The sequence below is a fragment of the Rhinoraja longicauda genome, chromosome 20 (assembly GCF_053455715.1).
Source record: "Rhinoraja longicauda isolate Sanriku21f chromosome 20, sRhiLon1.1, whole genome shotgun sequence".
NCBI classification, from domain to species: domain Eukaryota; kingdom Metazoa; phylum Chordata; class Chondrichthyes; order Rajiformes; family Arhynchobatidae; genus Rhinoraja; species Rhinoraja longicauda.
Genome location: NC_135972.1, coordinates 16479508 through 16500453, shown reverse-complemented (window position 1 = coordinate 16500453; position 20946 = coordinate 16479508). Strand labels below are relative to the sequence as shown.

Here is a 20946-nt window from a genome sequence, read left to right as displayed (position 1 = left end):
TTTGTGGAGATTTTACCTTGTACAACATGGACTGCATTCTTTGAGATATCAGCTCTACTTCACCCCACAACACTGTGCTGCCAATAAATACTTTGTTACTATATATCAGAAACAGAAGGTCTTCAAGCTGGCCATGGGAGGCATTATTTCAGTCTGAAAAGCACTTTCTGAGCCTTGGCCAGTTTTGTATCCATGTTGCTATTGACCCTTGAAAACATATGGGTTTCAATTTCAATGTGGCGCTTCATCAAGCATTGTTTGAAAAATCATGTGTATGGCATCCGTCAAACCTTATGAACCTTCTCCATTAATTCATCAGTCAGCTCGGTGAGACATGATTTTCCTTCAACAGTTGGAGTTCCTCCAGTATATCGTTTGTTGGACTTGACTCTCTCTGCATGCTTGGGTACAATTTAATCCTGAAATGAGTTTTCAAACATATATTCACTACATCACAAGGACTCCCTTTATCACGTCTGAATCATTGGCCAATTCCAGTCCTTTCACAACTTGTCTGCTGATGAAAGTCCCTGTTCATGATTTTGTCAGATGGAAGTAGATTTCTAGACCCTAAAAAGCATCCAGGGCCACAGGGAGAGAGTGGGAATGTGGTACCAAGATCAATGATCAGCCATAGTTGCATTGGCCTCTTCCTACCTTCTTTTTAAGTAAATATGTTTCTAGTTATTATTAAACCAGACTTTTCCAATGGTGGCAGGACAAGCTCTGCTATAATTCTACTCCACAGTTGATAAGGCAGTCAATAGAACATTAACTGCTTCAAGTCATAGAGTACAGAAACTCTTGAGTTGTTGCTAAACCAATAAAATACATTGAAACTCAGCCCCGCTGGAGTACTTTGTTCAACTCGGGGAGCTGCACTTTAAAGAGGACAGGAATTTTTAGGGAGTGCAGCAGAAATTTAATGGAATGAGGGGAATGAGGGGAATCACAGTTTTGTGCTATGATTGCACATGTCGTCCTTGGAGCGTAGAAGCCCTAGAGAGGATTTAACAGCAATGATTCAAACCATGGACGGTTGAGATAATGTAGAAACAACAGTTTCTGGTGGCTGAACGATTATTTACCAGAGGAAATGAAAATCAAACAGCTGCTGGAAGCCTGAAAGGAAAACAGAAAATGGTGGAAAGAATGAGTACTTTCTGTTTTTAATTTACCAGAGGGCACACATGTATGGCAATTGGACAAATAACCAAGAAGTAAAATTGGGAAATGTTTTCACATCAGTGGCTAGCGTTGGGATGCATTGTTGGGGAAGGGGGTGGATCCAGACTCAATTGCTACCAGAGAAAATTGGTTGAATACTTAAAAGAGGAGAAAAATATTGCAACCCAATGGATCACTCACTGAAAGAGCTAAAGTAGAGTGAATGGGCCGAATCCCTTTTGTGATAAGTTGACTGAACTGAAAAATACAATATAGAAACAGTCCCTTCAACCCACCGAGTCCACATTGACCATCAATCACCCATTCACACAAGTCCTATGTATCCCACTTTCGCATCCACTCCTTGCACTGGGCAATTTACAAAGATATATTAACCTACAAACCTGCACGTCTTTGGAAAGAGGGAGGAAACCGGAGCACCCCATAGAAATCCACACGATCACTGGAAAAATGTGCAAGCTACACAGAAACAGCACCCGAGATCAGGATCAAACCCGGGTCTCTGGCCTTGTGAAGCAGCAACTCTACCAGCTGTACCGCTGTGCCACAACTGTTTTCTGTAAGGAAGTCAGAGTTTTCCTGGTCTGTTACATGTCGAACCCTTAACTAACTTTTACTAACTGAACTCTGAGATTAATTTGTCAGTTTTACATCGGATGTTCTAATGTTAAATTAATGTTGTTTATTTCACAAACGCTGCCTGACCCCTTTGATACTTCCAGCTTTCGTTTCATTTCAGATGTTTAGCAACCTCAGCAATCTGTAACTCACAGTTACAGCATTGCTTTCTCCCCCCTCCATTTCTTCCTCATTCACTCTGTGCTTCCACTTGCTTGAGTCAGGTTCATCTGCAGTTAACAAATCTTCACCCCACCCTCTCTCAGCCTTCACCACACCATCCGTACCCTTCAGGTTCTCATGGTCTCCACCCTGTCACTGGCATTGCCTTTGTTTTCTCCAGCCTCGTCTCTGCACCTTAAAACTTGCTTATCTCCTAACTTTTCTGTAGGAAAATAACTGCAGCTGCTGGTTCAAATCGAAGGTATCACAAAAAGCTGGAGTAACTCAGCGGGGTCAGGCAGCATCTCAGGAGAGAAGGAATGGGTGACGTTTCGGGTCGGGACCTTCATCAGTCTGAAGAAGGGTCTCGACCTGAAACGTCACCCATTCCTTCTCTCCTGAGATGCTGAGTTACTCCAGCATTTTGTGATACCTTCTAACTTTTCTCTCTCTCGATAGATGCTGCTTGGCCCAATAGCTATTTTATATATTTCTTGCTTTATTTCAGTTTTATGTAAAGCTATTTGCCCAATCTGCTATGTTTTGGTCCAAGTGTTTACATGGTCGATTGTGCAGGGACTTTGACTTGTAGGAGCCTCTGAATGTATTCAGCCTGTTTCCAATTAAGCTCACCTGATCTCAAATGAATGAATCCCTGGATATTTGGCCCAATAACCGTGTCCAAACATTTACATGTGGCATCATCTATCTTTTCTCAGTTAATGTCACACACTGCCTATTGGTTGCATTTTGTTGTCATGTGCTATACTTCCATTATAATATAACAACTATCTATCTCGGCAGCAGCTAAGCATTGATAGGATTATATAGTTTCTAATTAATCCATAACCTGACATGTAAATTTGAGGGTTCCTCACACAGGGTTTGCATGAAGTGAACTTTGCTGTTTTAGCAGGTTTTACTAATAAAATCACATACTGATAGTTTGTCCAGTGACCACATCCTGTGAACAAATAAAGCAAAATAATAAAGGGACTGGCTAATTTTGCATTATTATATTATATAATTATGTTATACATATGGTTAAAGACCAGCACGGTACTTTAGTCAGTAAACTAGTGTAGAGATACAGCTTAACTAGTGAAGAAAACCAGTCGTTTGGCCCACCGAGTCCATGTCGATGTTATTCCAATTTCTCATCCACTCCATACACAATAGGGACAAGTTACAGAGGCCAATGACCCAACAAAACTGCACGTCTTTGGGTTGTGGGAGGAAATCAGTGCACCTGGCGGAAACTCAAATAGTCACAATGCGAATGGGTGGACATTGTACAGACAGCACCCAAGGTCGGGATCGAACCCAGATCTCTGGCGCTGTGGGGCAGCAGCCCTACCAGCTATGTCACCGTGCCGCCACAGTAGTGGAGCAGACGATGTTCCAGGGCTGCGGGTTCAATCCGGTCCTGTGGCGCTGTTTACTTTGAGTTTGCACGTTCCGCCTGTGACGACCTGGGTTTCCTCTGGGTGCTCCAGTTTCCTCCCACACCTCAAAGATATGCTGGTAGCGTAGTTGGCTATCGAAAATGGTCTCTAACATGGATAAATGGTAGGGTAGAATGTGAGAGAGTGAGTGAGACAGATAGGAGAGGGGAATCAGATTGATGGAGCTGCTCTGAACTTGGCATGGACTTGAATTGTCCTCCTTCTGCGCCATATGAAAATAAGAGAATATAATGAATAAAATATGAGCTTGCTTTTTAAGCAGCATTGTAAAGAAGGTGGAGAGATGAGTGGTTCACACAGAGGACTGCAAGGTTAGGACGTTGGCAGCTCAAGGCACAATCTCTAGTGATTAAATTCAAGTTTTTGTCCAAAGACTAGAGTTGGAATACCGATACCCTACAGGGTTGTAATGCTGGTGGAGGTTATAAGGGCAGGTAGAGAGAGAATATGCAGCAAACTGGAGATGTGATTGAGATCCTTGAACACGAAATACATTCAGTGCTAAAAACAGCAGGATTCTTGGAATGTATTTGTGTGAGGAGTTGAGAACAAAATAATTCACAGTTAAGCCCTGAAACTAAGCCAGAAACTGGAATGTTTGTTGGAAAGCAATATTTTACAGAGTGATAATCTGAAAAAAGTGCAGATGTTGGATCTGAAATAAAACAGAAAATCTAGAACGCACAGCAGGTCAGGCAGCACTGGGGGAAAGAGGAGGAGAGCTAACATTATAGGTTGATGACCCCTTGTGTAGGAGCCATTTTGCAGTTATTAGTTATTTTTGCTTATTGATATTATAATTCAAATAAAGAAGACTATTAAACGTCAAGGAGGATCTCTATTATTACTTGTTTGAGTCATTACGCTTATCGCTGACCCGGTCTATGCAAGTGGCAGCTTGGGAGCTAATTGAGATAGACGAGAAGCTGGCCGCTACACCTTGTTAGAAATAAACAGTCTAGACTTGTGAAATCTTATTCAATGGCAAAACAAACTTGGGCACAGTGGCACAGCGGTGGAGTTGCTGCCTTACAGTGCTCACAGCGCCAGAGACCTGACCACGGGTGTCGTCTGTACGGAGTTTGTACGTTCTCCGCGTGACTGCGTGGGCTTTCTCCGAGATCTTCGGTTTCCTCGCACACTCCAAAGACGTACAGGTTTATAGGTTAATTGGATTGATATAAATGTAAATTGTTCCTGATGTGTAAGTTTGTGTTAATGTGTGGGGATCGCTGGTCGGTGTGGGCCGAAGGGCCTGTTTCTGTGCTGTATCTCTAAGCTAAATTGAAATTGAAACGTCACCCATTCCTTCTATCCAGAGGTGCTGCCTGTTCCGCTGAGTTACTCCAGTATTTTGTGTTTATCCGGTTTAAACCAGCATCTGCAGTTCCTTCCTGAACTAAAAGAGTGATTGATGTTGTCCTGTTGCAGAGCATGGGTAGAGTTCTGCTTAGTCTGACATGTCTTCCAGTGTTGCTGACCATGATGCTCTATTGCATTCAAAAGAGACCATGCAAATGGATTCTTCATTTTATATCGTGGAACGCAAAATGCTGGAGTAACCCAGCGGCTCCAGCAGCATCTCAAGGGGACATGGATAGGCTCAGGTCAGGACACTTCTTCAGACTGATTATAGTGGGGAGGAGAATACTGGAAAAGAGACGGGGGTGGGACAAAACCTGGCAAGTAATGTGGACACAAGTGGGGGGGGGGGGGGGGTGGGGGGGGGGGCAGGGGGGAGGTTGATTGGCAGATGGGTGGACACAGCCTAGAGATCAAAAGGAGACAAATAGGTAATAAAAAGAGAGAAAAAGAGGCAAAAATGTGTCAGATAAAGAGAGGAGTGAAAAAAAAAAAGGTGAAATGCGAAGCCAGAGGGAGGGATATAAGTGGAAGGGGGGGAAGAGGGAGCGCGATAGTGGGAGAAATGGGTTACGCACCGGGGTGGGGGAGCAGAGGAAAGAAGAGGGGGGGGGAGAATGGGTGAGGAATGGGGGTTGTTGTCTAAAATTGGGGAATTCAACATTCATGCCATTGAGTTGTAAGCTACCCCAGCACAATATGAGGTGGCATTCCTTGGTAATAAATGTATAGCAGAGGCAGACCAAAGGGTCTCGACCCGAAAAGTCACCCATTCATTCTCTCCAGAGATGCTGCTTGTCCCGCTGAGTTACTCCAGCTTTTTGTGTCTATAAGGTGGAGTTCCTCCATTTTGCATGTGGCCTCACTCTGCCAATGGAGGAGGTCCAGAGACATTGGGTCGGTATGAGAATTGGAAGGGAAGTTACAAATGGTGAACAACTGGGAGACTATTTTATAGCCCAGGACAGTGTCTGAGGAAGTGTGAGTTATTCAATCTGTTCCATATCTTTAAAAGGAGAGAGGAGAAGTTGTTTACTCCTTGTTGTGTCTGACCCTTGTTGTGCCTGACCCTTGTTGTGCCTGACCCTTGTTGTGTCTGACCCTTGTTGTGCCTGTGCTTGGAAGTATGAAGCCAGCTTTGTTGTCTACCTTCCCCACTGTTGTTACCTTCTCAGGTTGGGCTTAGTAAAGCTTTGCAGAAAGAGTTTAATTTTGAATTATTACCCCCTTTGAAATTGTATCATGCTAGAGCAGGGGTAACTTTACCCCGAATCTTCTACCTCCTGTTACTTTTCTTGGAGTGTAGGAATGCAGTGTGAAGGGAGTTTCACAGTGGTAAACATGTCGTGTACCTGCTCAGAGGGCACTTGATGTGGCAGTGCAGAGGGAGCAATCCGCTCACACCACTTGTACTCTTATCTGCATTCGGGCAGCTCAGAAAGAATTATATTCCAATTTAACAAACAGGTTGGGTTAAGTAATCTGGAGTAAATTTATTTTGCATATAATCTCAGTTACACCTGTTCTGGAAGTGTTTGATGGGCTTGTGTAACGGAGGCTTTATAATGTGCCTCATCTGTACTGTCCATGACCTGCACGAATGCGGATAGTACAGAGGAAGTTTTAAACTGTATCGCGTTGCAGAGGATTTTTACTGCAAAGCTTTTCACTGTACCTCGGTACACGTGACAATAAACTAAACTAAACCAAATTCTACTTTGGCTTATGTAGTATCCAGCCTTGGAGTGTTTATTCAGAAAGCAGAAGGTGTAGGCTTTACTCTTTCCCTAACCTATGCTGGGACAGTTTGATGATGTCATTTACAATGTACTCTTATCTGGGGTTATTCATGTCCTGGGACCACTTGATGAGGGCAGTTCCACTGCATTGGAAATCCACAATGAGCTTGTCACAGATGTTGGCAGAGGAAGATAAGAGGAGCTGTTGTTTTACATAACCCATGGTGAATTGGCTCTGGGATTTTCATTCATTATTTATTCAGTTCTTGTATTTGTGCATGTGCTGTAATGTTTAATTTCCCATCCCTGGTGATGATGGCGGTGGTGAGTGTTACCTTCTTGATCCGCTGCAGTCTTTCTGGTGAAGGCGCTCCTCCCACCATGTTGTTGGGGAGGGAGTTCCAGGATTTAGATAGAGTGGCACTGCAGCTCTGACACTGTCTGTGCAACTTGGAGGGGAGCCCGCAGCTGGTGGTGGTGCTTCCCTGTAGCATGATGCTCTTGTCCTTCATAGAGATAGGAGTTATGGCATTGGGAGGGGTGTTTAGAGTTAGCCTGGGCAAATTACTACAGCGCGGTTTGTTGGCGGTACGCACAGCAGCCACGGTGTGCCAGTGGTGGAAGGGGTGCCAGTCAAGCCTTGTTGATGTTGTACTCACACAGGAGAGTGGAGACTACTCCATCACACTCCTGACCGTACCCTGGTAGATGATGGAAAGCTTTAGGGGAATGGAGAGATGCATCACTCACCCCATAATGCACAGTCTTCTACAGCTGCAGTGCTGATATAGCTGGTTCCGTTGAGTTTCAGGTTAATGGTGACCCCCCCCCCCGAAGATGTTGATGACAAGGGACTCCGCATTGGTAATGCCACTGAAAGCAAAGGGTGGGAGGTTGACGTTTCTTTGTGAACATGGTCACTGTTTGGCACTTATCAGCACAGGCATGAATCACGTCTAAGTCTTTCCACGTGCAGGTAAGGTCTGATTCATTTGCTGAAAGGTTGATGTGGAATTAAAGGTATTATCCAATTTTATACACCTCTATAAGATCACCCTTCACCCTCCTATGCTCCAAGGAATAGAATCCCAGCCTACTCAACCTCTCCCTATAGCTCAGACCCTCGAGTCCTGGCAACATCCTCGTAAATCTTCTCTGTGTCCTTTCCAGCTTGACAACATCTTTCCTATAACATGCTGACATCTTTCCTGTGACGTGGTATCTACTTCCTCTGTGCACCTGCCCTCTGTGTATTCAGAAGGCAAACATGGAGGAAGCTATCCTTTAAACCAGTCTTTGTGGACTTGACTTGGGAGTGCTTGATGTCGCTGTGCAGCGGGATCTTTACTGTGCTTCTGCCCTCTGCTGCATTTGATGCAGGGGTGTTGTGGTACTGCAGAGGGAGCTGTACTCTGTGACTGAACCATGTTGCCCGTGACCTGCAGCTGGATTACTGGACCTGTTCAGAAGGGAGTTCACTCTGCTTCCAATGGAATGTTGTTTGCCCTGCGACCCTTTGACTGGGTAGCATCGAGAAATCTTTGTTCTGATCCTGTTTCATGGCCAAACTTCTCTGCTAGTTGTTAGAAGACATACAGAGGGATGTTTACAGTCTCTCTCTCATCTGCACCTCCTGAGGGAGTTGTAACTGGCTTAGGTGTGATAAAATATAATGGAAGCTTTACATGGTATCAGGGTTTTTTGATAGGCTTTTTGTTTTTCCTTATTTCTTTACAATATGGGAGGTTATTCAGCCCCTTAAATCTATCTCACAGAACTATTCTATTCCACCACTATTTTCCCTGTGATCTATTCTCCCCTCATTCGCATGAACTACCCCCCAGATTTTACCACCTGCACTAGGGCCAATTAATCTATTAGCCTGCATGTCTTTGGGATGTGAGAGGAAACTGGAGCACCTGGGGGAAAACCCATACAGTCCCAGGTAGAACATGCCAGCTCCACGCCGACAGTACACGAGGCCAGGATTGAACCGTTGCTGGAGCTGTGAGGCGGTGGCTCTGCTGGAAATAGACAGATCATCAATGAGGCAGAAACTCTCCTTCCTTGGCATCACGTGTAATTCATACACCAGCTACGAGCACAGCCTTCATTCTGTCCACAAGACCCAACACCAAAGCTTAGGAGCATCAAGCATAGTTTGTGTGGATTGTAGGCAGCCCAATCGTCCTTTGATGCCCAGAGATTTGAGGGAATTTTCTAAGATATTGCACATGGAAGCTGACAGTTTCCTTCCAGATTTGAGAATGCAGTAATAAATATAGGCACTGGTGGCACAAGCATCATGGGCTTCTTCAGATGACCAGCCGGTGGTTCTGGGCACATGGGATGTTGGCCAAATGGTGGCAGAAACTCTAGTATCTTTTATATTTAAGCTGTGAGCTGCAGAGTTGAGACAATAGAAACATAGAAACATAGAAACATAGAAAATAGGTGCAGGAGTAGGCCATTCGGCCCTTCGAGCCTGCACCGCCATTCAATATGATCATGGCTGATCATTCAGCTCAGTAGCCTGTACCTGCCTTCTCTCCATACCCCCTGATCCCTTTAGCAAAAAGGGCCACATCTAACTCCCTCTTAAATATAGCCAATGAACTGGCCTCAACTACCTTCTGTGGCAGAGAATTCCACAGACTCACCACTCTCTGTGTGAAGAAATGTTTTCTCATCTCGGTCCTAAAAGACTTCCCCCTTATCCTTAAGCTGTGACCCCTGGTTCTGGACTCCCCCAACATCGGGAACAATCTTCCCGCATCTAGCCTCTCCAACCCCTTAAGAATTTTATATGTTTCTATAAGATCCCCCCTCAGTCTTCTAAATTCCAGCGAGTACAAGCCCAGTCTATCCAGTCTTTCCTCATATGTAAGTCCTGCCATCCCAGGGATCAATCTGGTGAACCTTCTCTGTACTCCCTCTAAGGCAAGAACGTCTTTCCTCAGGTTAGGAGACCAAAACTGCACACAATACTCCAGGTGCGGTCTCACCAAGGCCCTGTACAACTGCAGCAGAACCTCCCTGCTCCTAAACTCAAATCCTCTTGCTATGAATGCCAACATACCATTCGCTTTCTTCACTGCCTGCTGCACCTGCATGCTTGCTTTCAAAGACTGGTGCACCATGACACCCAGGTCCCGTTGCATCTCCCCTTCTCCCAATCGGTCACCATTCAGGTAATACTCTGCTTTCCTGTTCTTGCCGCCAAAGTGGATAACCTCACATTTATCCACATTATATTGCATCTGCCATGCATTTGCCCACTCGCCTAATCTATCCAAGTCACTCTGCAGCCTCCTAGCATCCTCCTCGCAGCTAACACTGCCACCCAGCTTCGTGTCATCTGCAAACTTAGAGATGTTGCATTCAATTCCCTCGTCCAAATCATTAATATACACTGTAAATAACTGGGGTCCCAGCACTGAGCCTTGCGGTACCCCACTAGTCACCGCCTGCCATTCCGAAAAGGACCCGTTTATTCCTACTCTTTGCTTCCCGTCCGCCAACCAATTTTCTATCCACCTCAACACTGAGACAATGATATCAGTAATCCGAAAGTAGCAGATGGGATTACAAAAGATTGGTGGACACCGCCAGTCCACCTCCCCACCATAGAAGGGATCTATAGGAGGTGATAACTATGAACTATGGACTGCCTTTTTTGCACTAAGGAGTTCGGGCTTTTTAGGGGTTATTAATTTATTAAATGTTGTTTATTATATGTTATCTATGTGTATTGTGTTTACAGGCCTGTTATGCTGCTGCAAATACGAATTTAATTGTTCTATTGTTAGTACTTATGACAATGAAACCTACATGATTCTTAGTCATAGAGACATAGAGTGATGCAGCATAAAACGGGTTCTTCGGCCCAACTTGACCACACCGGAATACATGTCCCAGCTACACTAATTTCACCTGCCTGTGTTTGATCCATATCTCTCCAACCTTCTCCCATCCATGCACCTGTCTAACTGTTTCTTTAAACGTTGGGATAGTCCTGGCCTCAACTAGCAGCTCGTTCCATACATCCACCACTCTTTGTGTGAAAAAGTTACCCCTCAGATTCCTATTAAATCTTTTCCCCTTCACCTTAAACCTATGTCCTCTGGTCCTCGATTCACCTACTCTGGGCAAGAGACTCTGCATCTACCCGATCCATTCCTCTCATGATTCTTGATTTGACTAGGTGGTCCTGAACTTTGTTACCAATGTCGTATTTGGGAGGGGGTGTTGATGGAACAGTGAGAAGAGATACCCCCCACTGGCCCCTATTCTTTCTCTATGAATTAATTATCTCTGCAGATCTCCAATCTCAAGATGTCGGCCAGGTACCAGGACCAGTTAATGGTCGTCTCTGCAAGTTCTCTCCATGCTACGTTTAGAACAGGGGCCTCCAAACATTTCAGCATCAGGGCCACATTATATATTTGGCACATTTTTGCAGGCTGTAGGAAAAAATAAAGGAATGTCAGTTTTATAAATTTAATAATGAGGTTTATATGGCAACAAATAAATAACATTCCATTTTTAAAAAGAGCTTGAAATATTGGAATATATATACCGTAGGTATACAATTATTTATAAAACAGAAAAAACACAGCGATCACCAGTGGGCATGCAGACAGTATAGAAATATCGTATGATATAATGGCGGAGTGACCGCATGTGTGTGACCGTGGCAGTGACTCACGGGTGGGCACTCCGCTAAGAAATCATTAAACTTTAAAATTATTAAAAGTCGGCAGCTGCATACAAGCTCTCAACTTGATAGCCTACCTGACATGCAAGTTCAGAAACTGCCGCCGAGATCGGACCTGAAGAACTGAGGACCGAGGAGGAGGGAGCCGCTGGTGACGACGGACACGATGAGTGGGCCAGTAGGAGAGGGGTAATGCCTCCAGCGCCTGCAAGGTCGGCTGCAGAAGGCGTTTCCCCCGGGACACACGGGCGGTTGGTCGGGCGAGGAGAGGGACGCCGATCGATGGGCTGAGCCAGTCGAGGGTGACGGAGGAGGCCCTGCAGCAGCCTGGGGCTCGCCTGGATCGGGAGCCGCTCCAGTACATCCAGCGTGTGGACCCGACTTTGGACCTTTTTGTAAACGGCGCCAAAATATGGTGGTGACTTGTTCACGTGTGATGTACGATAAAATACTTCCACTGTGCAGTGCACACGTGACAATAAACCACCATGCATATAGGCCGCTAAAAAAACCAAGTTTCCACACTGCCACAGAACCCGCAGCATGCAACGTGCTTGCTGCGAGCCGGATAAAATCTTGTGGTGGACTGGATGTGGCCCGCGGGCCACAGTTTGGAGACTGTTGCTTTAGAAGATCCTTGTTCCCTGCGGCCCTTCCAGCTCAAGCAGTTTGCTAACCTTTCTCTCTATTTTCACTAGCTGGTGTTTGGGCCAGTTTCTGTAGCAGTAGAGGCTGGAGAAAGACAATTGTGTACCGCAGATGGAGACAATCTTTGTGCAGCCTTCTTTATAATCCTCAGTGAATTATTCATAACTTGCAGTTAAAAGTAGCACCACCTTTTGCTTTCAGGTTTGCAACCCCTTTACCGATTAGGACACGTGCCCTTCATGACTACAACAAGCTTCCTTCTTTCGAAGGACATTGGAATCTTTTGTGGGGCTCACTGCTGGACACATTCTCTGATAGTTTTCAAACGCAGCCTCGGATTCCTTGTGCGGGCTGAGGTTGACTGGGTGCTGAAGCGGAGACAGCGAACTTGGGAACAGCAGATGTTCAGGTGCTTCCAACCAATCAGTGTATCTATACCTCTGGTTAATAAAGTCCCTCTATATTGCAGCAGCAAACCCTGTCCGGGGGAAGATCTTCTTCTTCTTGCGTTTGAGGCAGCAGAGGTAGGGGCTCACATTGCCGACCTCCCCGTGGTGAGCCCTGTCAACTGACCTCAGTCGGGTGAACGACAACAAACAGAGACAGCAGAAGCAGCTTCATAACTTCTGCTGCCTCAAACGCAAGGAGATGAAGAAGCAGAAGGCAGCAGAGGTTATGAAGCTGCTTCTGCTTCTGCTGTCTCTGTTTGCTGTCGCTCGACTGACTGAGGTCAGTTAACAGGGCTCACCACGGGGAGGTCGACAACATGAGTCCCTCAGGTGAAGATAAGCATAAATAAAAAGTAAAGCTTCCTTTAATCCATCTAGTTAGTTCATCTCACAAGGATAATAGAATATACAATGGATAGCACAAAGACTTTAGTAATCAATGGTGACTATGTCTTTGGAATATTTCATGGGATGTATTTGTAGCCCATTGTACCTGCCATAGAATTGTTTAATTAGACGGTGTTTTAACCCTGTGCTGATAGAGTTTGAAATGTCATTGCATGGGGAGCATTATGCTTTATTGGACCTATGCTTTTCCAACTCAGGGAATATTAGTTGGAGAGGGAGTTGGAGTAACACCTATTCTCAAAGGTATTTACTCTGTCCGTCTCACACTGAGCCAGTCTTCAATTGAGATGTGTAGATGGAGCAATACTTTACATCAAATCTGTGCAACCTCCGTCATTGTAAAACATAATCTACACATGCTGAAAATCTGATATACTTAATAAAGGGCCTGTCCCACTTAGGCGATTTTTTAGGCGACTGCCGGCGACTGTCAAAGTCATAGCAGATCGCCGAAATGTTCTTTTACCGTACGACAATGGCCACGACAATGCCGAGTCAGGTCGAGATTACACTGTCTTCGGAAACATTGCGAAATTCCCACGCTTATCAATGCTTCTCCGGCGTCCTCATTTTTGCTGAAATCACTGACAAATCGGTAATTACTTGAGAGTTTTCAAATATAACATCTTGCCCGGGTTACTTGAAAACCAAGCTTCACGGTAACAAGGCATAAACTGGAATGACTTCCAGTTTACTAATGGCTGTATTAAGAAATTTAATTTTAGAAGTGGTTAAATGGATTTTTGTGCGGAGTGTGGGCATTCTTTTACAATGTACGGGAGATGCATATCTGGTTTCTGGGTTGCATATCTGGGTTGGGAGCCTACTTTAAATGTAATCGTAGATGGCCATAAACATCGCAAAAGTTTCCATGCTTACCTGACCATCAAACTGTCGCCTCCAATCTACCTGTCAAATGTCCTGATGGTAAATAAATTGGTTAAACACAAGTATTTTATGGTATATTCAAATGACTTTAATTAATTTAATATTACGTGCTTCTAAATGCATCTGAGAGAACCCAGCAAACCTGAGGACAGCATGCGACAGCGCCCGCAATAAGCAACGATACCTGGCGACAAGCCAGCTGTCGCCGAGAAATTTCATACCGGTTGATTTCTCAGCGACGCGCCGAGATCCACTACGATTCTTTGAAGACTCCTCACGATCATGCCCGCGACACCCCGGCGAACTGTCGGCGACAGCCTAGTCGCCGGCAGTCGCCTTAAAATCGCCTGTGGGACAGGCCCTTTAGTCAGGCGGCATCTGTAAAGAGAGAAAGTAAATTAAGGTTGAGGTTTTTGTCGTTGGAACTGGCTAGTGCTTTGAAGGAGTGACTGTCGGCTTCCAGCTCCATACCTCCTGCCTCCCACAACTCTGACCTCCCTGTCTTTGGTCTCTCCAGCAAAGCCCAATGCATGCTCAAGGACATAGCCTCATCTTCTGAACAGAGGCATTACATCCTTCAGCACAACATCGAATTCAGGTAGACACAAAGTACTGGAGTAACTCAGTGGATCGGGCACCTTCTCTGGAGAAAAATATTGGGCGACGTTTCGGGCGGAACCCTCTTCAGACTGCAACCAGCACCTGCGATTCCTTTCTACACATTTTGTCTCATCCTTTTTCTCCAGAGATGCTGCCTGACTCGCTGAGTTACTCCTGCACTTTGTGTCTATCTTTGGTATGAAGCAGGATCTACAGTTCCTTCCTGCACATTGAGTTCAAGTAGATAACCAGCCCCTCCAGTTTGCATCTGGGTTGACTGATTCTAAAACATTTTTGATTTCTAACTGTTCCCAGTGCTGATGAAAGGTCACTGGCCTGCCATGTTTAACTCTGCTTCTCCCTCCATGGATGGCATGTTTGTGCTAGTTTGTATTGTGTTCTAACTCCATGGTGACATGGCTGGGGGGTGTTCGATGATGCAATGTCAGACTGCCCTTGCCCTTACACTTGCAGAGGGTTTTGCATGGCATTTGCGTGTTCCTACCAGTGCGTGCTCTATCACCAAATGAAGATTTGGAAGTTGCTTTCCTTTTTCCAAATCCGGAGAAAGAATCTCAGGGAAGGATAGGTGAAGCTTTGTCAGTCACACCTTGTATTTGAAATACCAGCAGCTGCTCCTTGTCTATTATAAGCTTTTCACATGAGACGGCATTTACAATAAACAGCTTCAGTGGTTTCTGTACTGGCAGTTTAAAAATCGAAGCAGAAATTGTTTGCTCAAGAATGCACTTCTTTCTCTCAGCTTTATTATCCTAGTGATTTCCCTTCAGCCAGACAATGGATTTAAATCATGACAACTCTGCTGATCGGTCTTTGTCACTGCCTCCACTTTATTCTGATTGCAAATTCATTTGAAATAATGCCTTCCCTCTGCACCATTTTGGGGACTTTTGGCAGGTTTCTAAATATGAAAAATTGAAGCTTGTGTGAAGGCGGTTGTTAACTGTAAATCCATTCACTTATGGAACAATGCCGTGTAACTTCCAATAACTATGTGATGATGTTGTTTCTGAGTGAAATTGCTGGGCGTAATACAATTTTTTTGCAGTGCAGCACAGATTCTTACTACTAACATACAAAGATTTTTCCCAAGCAATGGTAATTTCAAGGTCACCTGGACTTCAGGATTCCAGCTCGGCTCTGCAACTAAAGCCCAGCTCCTGATCTCAGAGGGGTAGCAGTTATCTTTAACTGCACTTTTAAGTGCCATAAAATGCCAATTGTTGCATGCTAATGTCAGCAGAACATTGAGATATTAGCATGCCCGTATGTGCTGATGCCGGGCTCATTGGAAATTTAACATTGTTTTACGCACTGCTGGCTTGTGAATGGTGGTGTGCCTGAGAAATCAGTGCTGGGCCCACTGCTATGTGTCATCACTGTCAACAATTTGGATAAGAATATGCAAGGCATATTGCAGATGACACTAAAAAGCAGTGTCACAGGTTGATGGGGTGGTAAAGAAGGCTTTTGGCACACTGGCTCTCGTCAGTCAGGGCACCGAGTATTATGTTCAGTTTTGGTCACGATGGTATACAGTAGGAAAGATGCCAGTAAGCTGGAAAGAATGCAGAGACGATTTACGAGAATGTTACCAAGACTCAAGGGGCTGAGCTTTGGGGAGAGGTTGGGCAGACTAGGAAGTTATGTTTTGGAGTGCAGGAGCTGAACTTTGATCGGGTATAAAATCATGAACGGAATAGATAGGGTGAATGCACATTGTCTTTCCCAGGGTTGGGGATCAACAGCCAGAGGGCACAGAGGTGAAAGATTTCATAGGAACCTCAGGGGTAATGTTTTCACACAGAGAAACACATGGAATGAGCTGCCAGTTGAAGTAGTTAAGGCAGAAACAAGAACAACATTTAAAAGACACTTGGAGAGGTACATGGATAGGAAAGATTTAGATATATATGGGCCAAACGAGGGAAGATGGGACTAGCTTAGATGGGCCATCTCGGTCGGCATTGGTGGGTTAGGTTGAATGACCTCACTCCATACTGCCCGGCCCCACGCCTTTGACCAAAAGCAAAAAATGCTGAAGATGCTCATCAGGCAGCATCTGTGAAGAGAGAAACAGAGTCAACATTTCGGGTCATTTACCTTGCATGAGAATGAAGAGAAGCTAGAAAATGAACATGCAGAGGATTTGGAGGTGTGGAGAGATGAAAGGAAGTATCTTAGAAAAGGCAAGGGTGACATATTAGACAAAGGACACAACATGTTATTTTCATTGAGGTCGGTGAGCTGTGATCAGCTGCTAATACCTGTGGTATCCAGTTCACCATTCCCTTCCCATTTCTTTAAATTATTTGATCAGTGATTACTTGAAGAATGCGTGTTTCTCTTCTGATTCCCTGGATCAGGCTAATGAGAAACGAGGGCCTGAGAAACTTATGGGAGGTTAGTTAGTGCAAAACATGACTTGCTCTTCAATGGGAAGTGTGAGAGGGAGTACATTCCTGTTCATCGTAGACAGAGTGATTTGTTCCACTGCTGTCGCATGTTTTAGTTACTGACGCAAAATGTATCACACTGTCACGTAGCTGGTCACACTGTCACACTTGTTCAGACCGTCACAAAATACATCGCAATGTCACACAGTTGTTCACACTGTAATTTGTACTGTCACGGTAGTTCACACTGCCACACGTTGTTCACACTGCCACACGTTGTTCACACTGCCCCGGTTGTTCACACTGCCCCAGTTGTTCACACTGCCACACAATTGTTCACACTGCCCGGTTGTTCGCACTGCCCCGGTTGGTTACACTGCCCCGGTTGGTCACACTGCCCCGGTTGGTCACACTGCCACACAGTTGTCACTGCCACAGGGCTGATCACATTGTAATAGGGTTTATGACATTGCCCCAGGATGTGAGACTCTATCACAGGGTATATCACGATGTCTGCTATACTATTACAGGGTATAGCACATTATCATGGGGTACAACACACATGGGGTATGTCACACTGTCACGGGGTATACAACACAGGGTATAGCACATTATCATGGGGTACAACACACATGGAGTATGTGGCACTGCCACAGGGTATTCATCGCTGTCACAGGGGTATAGCTCACAAAATTCATCACACTGCAATGGGAATCATCCTCCTGTCATAGAGCTTATCACAAAGACCATCACACAGGCTTCACCACGCTGTCGTCAGGAACAACACAATGTCACGAGGTCTATCTCGCTGGGTGTACCATGGGGTTTAGCACCTGGTCAGCTTTATCACACTTCTGCAGGTGCTATCTCACTGTTACAGTCTCTTTCACACTGATTAGTTTATCGAACATCACAGGTGTTTATTACAATATCACTGAGTCTAACGCACTTGCTTATCACATTTCCACAGGTTGTATCGCACCGTAGCAGATTTTTAAAAAAGTATTTATTCTATTTCTCGAACATCAACAAAACCAACACTCTTTACCCATCCCTAATTGCCCTTGAGGAGCAGACGGGGAGCCAACTTTTGGGACCACAGCAGTCGTTCTGGAGAAGACGATGATGTTGGGGAGAGAGTTACAGGATTTAGACTCAGCGATGATGAAGGAATGACAATATATTTCCTGGTCAGGATGTTGTGTAAGCTGGAGGGGGGAGGTGGTGGTGTTCGTCTGTACCCACTGCCCTTGCCCATCCTGATGTTAGAGGTCAGAGGCTTGAGAGGTGCAGTGAGAGTGCTGTATTTTGTATATTAGCAGCCCAGGCGAGTCTGCAGTGAGTGTTGTGGACACAGGGAGTGAATATTCTGGATGGCAGATGGAGTGGTAATCAAGCAGGCTGCCTTGTCCAGGATGGTGGCAGACAGAGAGCTGTTGGAACTGCCTTTATCCAGACAACTGGTACCTTCTAGATGGTAGAAAGGCCCACTTTCTTGGCCACCAAATTTATGTGGTTGGTAAATGGGAAGAAAGTCATATCATTTTCGCCCCCTGGGTTTATCGTACAGAAACGGAGCTCGGTGTGATGTTGCAAATACTTACAGTATCACAGCGTTACACTGGTTTATCGCACTCTTGCAGATACTTATCAGATTTTCTCAAATATCAATTAATTGGTGGAGTCAGTGATAGGTAGCAAAGAAGATTGTCTCGGTATAATAGATCAGCCGAGAAGCTGGACGGAATGGTGGCAGCTGGAATTTATTCAAGGGAAGTGTGAGCACTGTACTTTGGGAAGTCACATCCTTGTAGGACATAGAGAGTAAACAGTATTAACCTTAGGACTAATGAAGGTATTTATTCACAAAATGCTGGAGTAACTCAGCGGGTCAGGCAGCATCTCAGGAGAGAAGGAATGGGTGATGTTTCGGGTCGAGACCCTGCTTCAGACTGATGACTTGGGACTAATGATGTACAGAGGGACTTTGGGGTACAGATCCATAGCTCCCTGTAAGTGGGTGCACAGATGGATAGAGAAGTGGAGAAGGCATTTAGTATGCTAATCTTCCCAGGCTAAGGCAGTGAGTATAAAGGTTGGGTTATCATGTTGCAACTGCACAAACCGTTAGTTAAACCACACTTGGAGAATTGTGTACAGTTGTGGCCGCCACACTACAGGGAGGATGTGAAAGATGCATAAGAGATGTTGCCGAGAATGGAGGGTTGCAGTTAGAAGATCAGACAGGCGGGGTTTATTCTCACTGAGACGTAAGAGACTGAGGGATGACCTTAAGGTCATAATCGTCCTTATATTATGTTATATTATATTATTATATATAATAAAATAATATGTATTATATTAAAGAATTGTGAAGGGCATCGTAGGATAGATAATCTTCCTTCTTCCCAGAGCAGGGGAGTCTAGTACCAGGGGCCACAGGTTTAGGTGAGCTGGGATAAATGGAGTTCTGAGGGGTATATTTTCACACAGAGGATGGTAAGGATCTGGATGGTAAGGAGCTGTCAGAGGCATGGTGGAACCAAAGCAATTACAATATTTAAGAGACATTTGCACAGGTACCTGCATGGGAATGGAATAGGAGGCTATGGGCCTAGAGCAGGTATATGGGGTTAGCGTAGATAAACATCATGGTCAGCATGGACAAGTGGGCTGAAAGGGCTCGTTGCTGTGCTTACGATTCCATGAGTTTATAACATACTCCGGCATTTATGACACTGTTACCTGCAAGGTCATCAACATGAAATGTTGACTTTGTTTTTGCTGCTGAGTGTTTCATTTCAGAATTAGATTATAAGATCACAAGAGATAGGAGTAGAATTAGGCCATTCAGCCCATTAAGTCTACTCCACCGTTCAATCGTGGCTGATCTACAGTACCTCTCCCTCCTAACACCATTCTCCTGCCTTCTCCCCATAACCTCTATCCTGTACTAATCAAGAATCTGTCTATCTCTGCTTTAAAGATAGCCACTGACTTTGCCTCCACAGCCTTCAGTGGCAAAGAATTTCACAGATTCACCACCCCTCTGACTAAAGACTAAATTAGTGCTTCTGTAAAACCCAATTTTGGAGTGAGCAAGAGCGGACGTGGCAGCTTCAGGTTGGCAGTGGTAACTGGTGCCACAGCTGAGGCTCGGCTATTTAAAACCTGCATGGTTGTCAGAGGAAGGGACCAACTGCGCTGTAGCCAAGTTTGCTGATGATACAAAGAAGGTGTGGGGGTGGGGGAGTGAAGTTGTGAGGAGCCTTAAAGGAGATAAAGATGTGTGAGTGGGCCAAGAGATGGCAGATGGTGCATAATGCACTGATATGTGAGGTTATCCATTTTGATAGAAATAGTGTTACAGCAGAATATTACATAATAGACAATTGACAATAGGTGCAGGAGTAGGCCATTCGGCCCCTCGAGCCAGCACCAACATTCAATGTGATCATGGCTGATCATTCTCAATCAGTACCCCGTTCCTGCCTTCTCCCCATACCCCCTGACTCTGCTATCCTTAAGAGCTCTATCTAGCTCTCTCTTGAATGCTTCCAGAGAATTGGCCTCCACTGCCCTCTGAGGCAGAGAATTCCACAGATTCACAATTCTCTGACTGAAAAGGTTTTTCCTCATCTCCGTTCTAAATGGCCGACCCCTTATTCTTAAACTGTGGCCCCTGTGGTTCTGGACTCCCCCAACATTGGGAACATGTTTCCTGCGTCTAACGTGTCCAACCCCTTAATAATCTTATATGGTGTGGGACTGTTGAATGCTGCTATTAAGATAGATCTGGGTATCAGCAGGTCAGGCAGCATCCGTAGAGAGGGAAAGCTAATTAATATCTCAGGTCATTGACTCTTCTCTCGAGAGACGATAGATTAGATTGTAGTGTGGGTGAGAGAGAGATGGAGAGAGCAAAGGGAATATCTCCGACAGGGTGAGATCAGGATTGCCATGGCGATAAGCTGTGGAGGAAACCATCTGGTTGATAGGTTAATGAGGGAAGTTAGGGAGAGAAATAAACTAAAAGATATGAATGTTCGATAACATTCACGACACGTCAGATAATGAAACAGTTCACATCCAAAAGTAGCAAGACCTGGACGATATCCTCCACCCTGGAATCATTTCAATAAATCACAACTGTACCCTCTCCCAACGCCTTTACATCTTTCCCAATATGGCGCCCAGTGCTGGATGCAATCCATCAGTTGTGACCTGTCTATTGCTCTATCAGGGTACATCATGAGTTCCCTGCCCATGTACTGCATGTCCCCA

General features: G+C 45.1%; 1 protein-coding gene across 1 annotated transcript in view; it reads left to right on the top strand.

The window, feature by feature from the left end:
• LOC144603587 (transmembrane protein 178B-like) overlaps positions 1-20946 on the top strand; it is a 243335-nt gene that overhangs the window by 36059 nt on the left and 186330 nt on the right. The window lies entirely within an intron of this gene.